Raw genomic sequence first — 10,312 nt, 5'->3', positions numbered from 1 at the left:
TTCATCAAGGGCCTGTTCATAAGTGCTTATTGATCATATTCTAGATGCAAATTGTTTACTTATTAACATGATGAATTGCCTATCCATAGCAACGGGTGAATGCAATTAGGGTTTGGGGGTGGTAGCGGCTGAGAACGATCGTGCCTGTGAGCAAGAGCGAGAGGGTGGAGCTGACATACTTCTTAAGGGCACCAACGAAACAAGGATCCAGGATGCGGAGGGCGACAACATCTACAACAGCCAGAGTAGGGGACAACTTCTATCACAATGATGTTGAGCAGGTCAGTAGCCCTTCTCCCCCACTCCCTCCTTCCCCGCAGCCACACGCGCACATGAATGCCTTCTCTCCTCTAGCGTCGCCGCCGGCCGCAGCTGAGCCTTGCACGGCTGGCGAGAAGGTGCGAATACCGAATAGCACCGGTGAGCTCCCCCTCCCCCTTTACTCCTCCTCAAGCCAGCGGTTGCAAGATGACCCTGCCCTGCTGTCTTCCCCATCTATGGTGGCTTCCTGCTGCTAGATCCACCACCTTCAACTGCCGATGCCGGCCCACCACCCTCCGTCATCCATGCAGCGACGGTGGTACCGCAACTTGCGTCGCCGCCCTCCCGAGTCCGCAGCCTACCGTGGGTCCTCCCACGCTCATGGCAATCCCTCTAAGCCCTAGGGAAAATCCCCTTTTCTACCTCTCTGCCCCTTCCCCACCACCACCATTGTCTCGCCAGAGCTAGAGAAGGAGGTCATCATAAATATTTGTGCCGATAAGATAGTTCAATGGATGAACCAATGATTAATGACGTTGTTTTAATTAAGAGTGTCCTATATGGAGAAGTAAAATTTACTGGCAATCAGATAATTATCCAATGCTCAGATTTAATCGAACAGTTCATACCACACATATTCTCTCATCTAATGGCTGTTGTAATACTGATGATATGGCTGCACTAAATCACAGCTAATGAGGATAGTGAAGTTGCATTTATCCCCTAGTGGGTTTTGGTGATTAATGATGAATAAGGTTAAGGGACTAATGTGTTTATTGAGATATTCAGGTAATTAGTCCCAAGGTGAACTTAGGTGATCAATAGATGCTTGGAGACCCCCTACAACATTCATTCAAAGCGGATTTGAAGCTCAAAGGTCAATAGGATAGTTTATTTTTTGAAATCGAGTTTTAGGAAAAAACCGTACTATTAAGAGAGGTTCCAGGTGTGGTTCTGAGATATAAAAAGTGCTCTTAGTGGGTTTGTAGTGATAGAATATTTTTGGGAGCCATTTTTGCAAATGGGTCCAGACCGGACAGAGAAGGTTGGCCGGAAGTTCCGGTCCTTGGACCTGGAACTTCTGGACCCTGCATCGGGTGAAATTTTCCTAAGTGTTGGCCGAAAGTTCCGAGGGTCAGGAACTTCCGGACCTCTTCCAGTTCAAAAATGTGAGTAATGGCTAGATGAAGTCACCTAGCCGTTATATATATCCAGATCGCACCCAGCTCACCTTTTGGCCATTTCACTTCAGTTCTTTCATGCCTTAAGTTGTTCTAACCTCTCCCAAGATCCCTTTGCTTCCTCCACTCAAATCTAGAGCCGTTCTTGTGAGATTGAGAGAATAGATGAGAGTGTAGGAGTGATTTGGAGAAGGTTTGAAGACTAGTTGTGTTTGAGCACTTTGGATATCTTGTGGGCTGTCACTTGGGCTTATTACTTTTGGAGATCTTCTTCTAGACGGTTAGGTGTCGCCCGTGAGCTTCCAAAGATCTTGTGGATTTTCCGGGAAAGTTTGTGAAGGTTTTCCTTACCTCCGCAAGGAAACGAGGTGAGTAAAGATTCTTGTGCTGAGATTTCAGAGGTTCTCCTTGGTAGAGCAACTTGCACTTGTGGTCTTTTCTAGAAGGATTTGTGAGTTGGATCTTGGTGGTCACTCAAATTCTAGAAAATGACCTACATTACCAGGGATTAGGCTTTTAGTGATGAACTCTAGTGATGAAACCCTCACTTCTCACTAGTAAGTGGTTGTATAGTGACAAATTATTTTGTTGTCACCATTGGATGGATATCTAGTGACAAACTGTTCTGCCATCACAATTCCTCCTATTACTAGTGAGAAAATGTGTTTTTATCACAAAAGATGTAAACAATGATGACCCAGTTGTGAGAATTTCGGGTCTGGTCATTATTCTATTAAAAAATAGTGATAAACTACCCTGTAATCACTAATCATATCAATCGTGAGGAGTGAATGGTGATGAATTAGAGTGCTCTCACTATCTTGCAGATACCTTGTGGCAACAAAGTTGAATCGTTGAGACAAGTACCTGTGATGAATAAAAGTATTCACTGTTTGGTTCTAGTAGTTATTAAGTTAAGTACACCATCACTAACCTCCTTTTCATCCCTCTCTACCGCTTTGACTGTTCAACAGTCAGGCTCACGCAGAGCAGGCAGCACCGCAGCAGCACCCGGCGGCCGAAGGCGTGAGCCTTGGCACGACGGAAGGATTGCAGGCCAAGACGCTGAGGCTGCTATTGAAGGTAGAGCTGCTGCAACATCAGGCCCCGTAGTGGTGGCTACAGGAGCTCTGCGACCTCGATCCGACGGCAGGTGCACGGCGAACTCGATACGGCGCGGCGGGGTCGTGGCGAGATCCATCCTGCATTCGAGTTGCGTCGAGCTCAATCCAAAGCTTCAGAGGGAGGTTGAGCAGTGGTAGTGGGACGCGGCACGATCGGAGCACGAGTGGTGGGCGCAGGTGCACCCCGAGCTTACTGACGGCAGAACCAGCAGTGGTAAGTTCCATTTCATCTGCTTGGTGCTGCCGCTACTATATCTTGATGCTTTGTTGATTAGTACCATGGATTGGCTGGATCTATGTGAGCCAAGCCAAAACAATAGATTCGAGTGGGAGTTGCAGTACTGCAGTGGTATGGAAAAGGGGAAGTCAGTTCAGTCAAAAAAACAAAAGGGGAAAACCGAGAGGGAAACATAGGGTAAGGTGAGGAACGTGGGAGAAATACTCCTGAGCAGATGGATATACAGATGTGTCCAGATCCCTATCCTCTTTATCTGAAAAAAGCTATTATCCAGCATGGTCAGCTGCTCAAGGAGTATGGATTATATATCTGACCGTGACTTACACAGTTGCAACAGGGCCCAATACTTAGTAGTACATGCTAGTTTCTACTAATCAGTCAAATAGGGCTCAATATGGATTAGTTACATTTCATAATCTGCAAGAAATTAATTTACTTAGTATATTGTATTAAACATAGGCAATTAATGTCCTCAATATCAAAGAATTGTATTTCAGGCCAACATATTTTTGCTGTGTTTGTGTAAATTTGCAGTAACATGAATATAGTTTATAAATTAACTGTCATCTACATCTTCTTCAGTTTGGATGTCACTTTCATCATCTGTATCTGTATACTCAGCGCCATCACTTTCAGAATCTTCCTCTTCAAACAGATCATCTTCAGAATGTGTTACTGGTTCTGCTTCAATGGGTTCACATTCGACTCCATCTTTACTGAGAACCGTAGGGAAGTCACCATCATCAATTGTAGTGTAATTCAATGCAGCCGTGATATGCTCATTCTCTTGGCATGCTTCAGAACTAGACTTATTTGATAAAGTTGGATCATTTTCTTCTTCTTCTTCTGTAGGAGGAAAGTCATACAAATCATATGGCTTCGTCTAGACTACAACAAACCATTTAGGGTCTCTAGTATCTTTGACATAATATACTTGCTCAGCTTGTGTTGCCAAAATATATGGCTCATCAATTGGCAATGTACGGGAAGTATTAATTAAGGTAAATCTATGCTTGTCCTCTTTTACTCCCCTTTTAGTGTATACATCCCACCATTCACATTTAAACAATATGACACTAAAAGTACCATATGTTAGCTTGATAATATCTGTCAAGACACCAAAATAGTCTTTGCTTCCACTGGCTTCATCACCTTTAACAAAGACTCCACTGTTTTGTGATTGAACCAACTTGTCTCGGTCCCTGGTGTTAAATCTCCATCCATTAATCATATAACTTGTGTAATGGGTTACTCGAGCATCAGGACCTCTTGCTAGAGCAAACAACTCTTCTGATATATCTGGAGATCCTTTGGAATGTTTCTCAAATATCTGGAAGAATGTTTATACAGGTTACAAATAGTTGTAAAATGTAAAAAAAATACTTTTATTATGGCGTGTACATACATGATTCTTGAACCATACAAAAAATTCTTTGTCATGGCGCTTTTCCACACCTTTACTGTTCTGGATGCTAAGTTGGTCTTTGTGAATGCTGCAAGACATGTACATGTATGTTAAATTTTGACAGCATTTACATATTAGAAAATGAGAGTAAGTAGTAGTTGTTTACTTTGCGTATTCTGATATTTCTTCACAATTCTTTATAACATATATCCGAGCTTTCTCCAACTCATTCATATCCATCTGGCAGTATTTTTTACCAAGGAGTGGCCTGCCAACAGTACCAAATATCTGAAATTTTGTACTGCTGTTGTCACTCTGCACGTCCTCGTTTCGACTTGGTCGATTGATTCTTGTTTCAACTCCTTGCAGGTACATAGAACAAAAATTTACACATTCTTGCAAAATATTCTTGTTTCAACTCCTTGCAGGATTCTTGTTTGATCCTTCAGGGCGAGCTTTGTCTTTTACAAAAGACTTCAACCTTCGCAAAAACCTTTCAATGGGATACATCCATCGATACTGGACAGGTCCACCAGCAATAGCTTCCTGGGCTAAATGGATTGGTAGATGCAACATTACATCAAAGAATGAAGGGGGGAAAATCATCTCTAACTTACAGAGGGTAACAGCAATTGATGATGCAAGCTTCTTGAGAATTTCAGTATCTAATTTCTTGGAACAAATTTCTCTAAAAAAGCTACATAGCTCAATTATAGCCTCACAAACATCAGCAGGCAGAACTCCACGAATAGAAAGTGGAAGGTATCTGTGTAAAAATACATGACAATCATGACACTTCATCCCTGATATTTTCGCTTTTATTGCATCCACATAGTGTGAAATTTTTGAAGAGTATCCATCTGGCACTTTTATTTCTCTAAGGAACTCACAAAATGCTTTCTTCTCAGCTAGTGTCATTGTATAGCATGCAGGACGAAATAAGAACTTCCCATCACCAGTTGGAGGTGCATGAAATTTAGGTCGTATTTTCATGAGTTCCAAATCAAACCGGGATTTAATATTGTCCTTTGTCTTCCCATCCAGATTTGACAAGGTACCCACAATACTATCGCAAACATTCTTTTCAATGTGCATGACATCTAGATTATGTCTTATCGATAACGTACACCAATATGGCAGCTGGAAAAATATACTTTTTTTCTTCCAAACTCCATATAATGTGCTTGAGCGTTTTCTCTTATTGTTATGTTTCCCAAATTTCACCTGAATGCATAAAGTGATGTCAACAATAATATACTACTCGTATTCTTATACTCTATAAAGTAATACCAAATAAGGCATAGAATAGCAAATAGTATAATAATTTACTTTCAGATTGACCAGATAGGATACAAGCATAAATATATCATAATTAGTAGAGTACCTGATTGAAATTTTGATATTGACGCATAATGTCATCTCCTGACAACGCTTTTGGGGCGCTACGTCTTTCCTTTTGGCCATCAAAAGATTTTGCATTGCTCCTGCACGAATGTCTTGTTGGCAAGAAGCGACGATGTCCCATATAGTAGTATTTGTGTCCATTAACGAGCCTATGGGACCAAGTGTCCATGTGACAAGAAGGACATGCATATTTTCCTTTCGTGCTCATGCCTGATAAATTACCATATGCAGGGAAATCATTGATTGTCCAAAGCAGCATTCCCCGTAGCTTAAAAGAGGACTTTGCATGAGCATCATAGGCTGGCACGCCTTCCCATAGCTGTATCAATTCATCAATCAATGGCTGCAAGTATACATCTATGTCATTTCCAGGTGCTTTAGACCCAGAGATAAGCATTGACATTATCATATAAGAATCTTTCATGCACATCCAAGTTGGTAAGTTATATATAGCAATAACAACTAGCCATATGCTATACGATGAGCTCATATTTCCAAAAGGATTGAATCCATCACTAGCAAGGCCTAGCCTAACATTCCGTGCGTCCAATGCGAATGATTCAAAATTCTTGTCAAAGTTCTTCCATTCATTAGAATCTACTGGATGTCTCATATATCCATCATCAACTAGCTTCTCTTTGTGCCATCGCATATGAACAGCTATTTTTGAACACATGTACATACGCTTTAATCTTGGGATCAAAGGAAAGTACCATAAAACCTTCTGCGGAACTTTCCTAGCTTTTCTCCTCGACTTGCGAGCACTATTTTCTCCATCCTCTTTCCATCTTGAAATTCCACAAACAGGGCATGTTTCAGCTTTAGCATATTCACCTCTGAAAAGAATGCAGTCATTCAAACATGCATCAATCTTTATATAATCTAACCCCAAATTATTATCACAAGACCACGATACCCTATGGCAGAGACATGATTTTGCCAGATGTCTAGCATCTAATATAGCATATGCTTATTAATTTTTTTTAGATAATGAGCATATGCTTATTAATGAACCAGCTCACGAGCTGAGCCAAGCTAAGCTTTTAGTATTAGCTTTGTTAATGTTAATGAGCTGGCTTATTAGTTTTCCATGCAGGGAGGTGCCAACCCACATCAACAATTAATGTGCATGTGTGTATCATTTTTTTTTCACTCCACAGGTTATTGATTCATTAAACAATTGCCATATTTGTTTACGAGAGCTTGTTAACAAATGCTGGTGAACAAATATTTTGGATCAGCACAAACAAACTAATTTGTTATGCATGCACGCATAAATCGGCCAGCAAAACATACTTTCCCTCCAAAAGTAATTGCCAGCAAAATTTTACTCCCGCCAAATTGACAGAGTTACCTCACTATATAAGGCTGCCCATCTAGTACAATCCATTCGCATCTAGAGTTCTCGATCCCTGCGCACACTTGCAGTCAAAGGTAAAGAAACAAATCTACTATGGCTCTTTGCTATCCTCGCAATCCTATAGGATCCATTCGGCATTCCCCATTTTTTATTCACTGCATAGCCCTAGAGTACATCCATCTTTGAGAGATTACACCCACCACTGCCGGGACACAATCACACAACCACCATCTCCAAATCACTGCAGTCCTATGGAACTTCTGGCGGTGCTGGTGCCGCAACATCTACATATTGATGATAGCGTGGCTTCGCAGGGATATGACCTGCTCCTTCTGGCGTCCACTCTCTCCGTCTTGTTTTTCCGCATTTATGATTTGTGTTAATTTCCTAATTAGATGCAACTTAATATCCATTTTTAATTGGGATTCTCTTTCTTAGTTAATTTGGTTCTCAATCTTATAGTATATCGGTGTTTTGTGGGGATTTCTATCTTAGTCAATTTGGTTTGTAATCCTGTAGTAGATCTGTTTGTACTCATTTCTTATTTTGTAGGTCAAAATGGTTTCCCAAGTTCGTCCGTCCGTGAACCAGATGGAGACTTCGGATGATGCTGCTCGACAAGTCATAACCAATACTAGGAATGAGGGACGGATGGGACCAACCGGAAACACAGGTATTTAACATATTTACCTTCACTTCATTAATCTATTCCTTCACAAGCAAATAAATTAAAATACTTCTTCCTTCAATTAGGTCTCAAACGTAGGAAAGGTAGGGGTCTCACCATTAATGGAACACTTGCAAAACTGAGAGCAAGGGGTGTGCCGCTAGACATTGAATTTGCTGCACAGTTTGGAAAAGTCAGTGGTAGGCACGCAAGTGTCTTTAAAAGTGAGGTCACTGTCTGTGTGCGACAAGAGGTCCGCCTTAAGGTGAAGAAGTGGAAAGTCATTGAAAAAGCTTTTCCTGGAACCATGTCATCAATTTGGAATTTATTGAAGGTATGTCATCTGGTTGGAGTTCTTGAATTTTCGGACACATTAGCATGTTTCATTTGTACATTTTTGTTTTCTTTTTGCTGTCATGATTTTGTACATTGTTTGTTCATATGATCTACTATCATTTTGTAGGCAAAATTCCCTGAGATCTCAATGGCAGACTACCAATGTGTAATGACACAAGTTGAGCGACAGTACAATGTAAGACGCCACAAACTGTACAAGACCTATTGCACAACAAAAACAGTGTCCTAGTCATGTTGCGCCAGAGGACTGGCAGTGGTTGATTGATAACTTATGGAGTGATGAGCAATTCCAGGTACTTGTTTAATTTTCTTTACAATTAATACAATATGATTCATAATTCATTATTCTTATGAGATTATTATGTTTTTTTTAGAAACGGAGCAAACAGAATTCCATTAACAGATCAAAGCAAGAGATGAAATCACATGTTGGAACAAAGTCTATAGTGCAAATAGCACATGAACTGGTAAGGAATATTGTCATTCACTTATATCTTAAACTATATGTTTGACATGTCTTGTATATATAAATTATAAGGCTTCTTTTGTATGTGATATAATTGCAGAGAAACCTAGTGACAGGTGAATGGCCTAGTGCTATAGATGTTTGGAAGGCAACTTATTTGAAGAATGGAACATGGTCCGTTCCTAATGGCGAAGAAATTCTCGTAAACAAAAATGTCTGTTACCTACATTTTACTGCATGAGTTTTTTTAATATGGACTTACATATTTTCTTTGATTTATTTAGAACAATCTGCAGACAGCAGCTGAAACAAACCAGGAAAGGATTGCAGCTGCTCAAATCCCAATGGTTGAACACTTTGCATTAGTCCTTGGCAGAAAGCCAAACCACTCGCGTGGAGTTGGTATTAGTGCAATCAATGAGGGAGCTCAAGAGAGGTACAGAGTTAATGCACAAGCAGAAGCTGCACAACAACAAGCCAATGAAGCACATCAACAAGCTGCTGCTTTGCTCGAAGAAGTTCAAAAATTGATAGTAGAAAACTTGCAATTAAAGGGCGAGTTGCAGTCTCAGCGTGAAGAGTTGAATTCTCAGAAAAGAACCGTAGAGGAACAAAGTGGTCACATGGAGTGTTTGTTGGACCAGAAACTTGAGGAAAGAATGAAAGCAATGTGGGCACGCATGGGTGGCACTGGTGGTGCTTCATCTTCAAGTGCCCCAAACAATTAAGTAAGATTTCTTACGTCATACATGATTACTAATTCAATCTAGTGGTCATTCGATTAATGTTATTTTTAAATTATATGTAGGAAGTTCCAAGTTGACAAAGACTGGCGTCGTGGAGTTGCTACAAAGTTTTGTCCATCTAGGCAGGCATCCTAGAGTCCGTGTCCCAAGTTTCATTTGTTGCTTAGGTGTTCAGTTATCAATTTAGTTATGGTCTTAGTTGAAATGCTCTTTGTATGAGCACTTTGTTATCATTCATTTATAAAGGATAGTTTCCTCTAGTGTGAGGAACCCTTCTGTCACACCCCAATCCGGCACCGCCGTACAACGGCACCTGTCAGGAGCGTGTCGTAGGAAAAACGGCGTGAACCGCTTCCTACGAAACCGCGATCTCAGTACCAGTCCCAGGACATAGTGCTGGTACCCACGGTGACAAATATGAATCATTGCAATCCTTAAAATAAATAGAGGACTTAATTACCTTAACTTAGGTTGCAGCTCAGAACAGCCCGAGAATGCAACCGACGACACGGACGAGGAAACACCAACAACAGCAGCAGCAGCGGAACCAACGAACTAACACCCAACACCACAAGCGACGGCTAGGAACCAGGACGAAACCCTAATCTTCACTTTACTTCATCTTCAACTTCAGGGCGGAGGAACTATATATATTTATATAGAGCAAGGGTGAGTACTTTCGTACTCAGCAAGTCACGGGAATTTAGGTGTCTGATGCAAGCTTGGAAGAGAGGCAAGGTTGTTTTGCAAATCCTTTGTTTGAAACCACTTTTGAAATCACTAAGTGATTTATTTCTTTCTAAGTGTGGGCCGAAAAGAGACTTGCGTCTCGATTCAACTTTAAGAGATGCTTTTCAACAACTCAAATGGTAATGTACCGACCACCCGGGTCAGATCATTACTTCTCAGCTCCCAGAGCCATTTCACTTGATTAAGCGGCTCCCAGAGCCTTTTTCCTTTTTCTCGGACTCCCAGAGTCCTGTTGCCCAGCAGCACAACAATCCGCTTCCACTCGGGAAGCCTAGTCTATGATGCCCGCAGACATCCCGAATCACATAGATTCGTTTCTGACCACTCAGGTCATCCATCTGCCACATAGGCTG

The sequence above is a fragment of the Oryza glaberrima genome, chromosome 9 (assembly GCF_000147395.1).
Source record: "Oryza glaberrima chromosome 9, OglaRS2, whole genome shotgun sequence".
Classification (NCBI taxonomy): domain Eukaryota; kingdom Viridiplantae; phylum Streptophyta; class Magnoliopsida; order Poales; family Poaceae; genus Oryza; species Oryza glaberrima.
The sequence above is the reverse complement of the archived record's forward strand: the minus strand, read 5'-3'. Positions refer to the sequence as shown.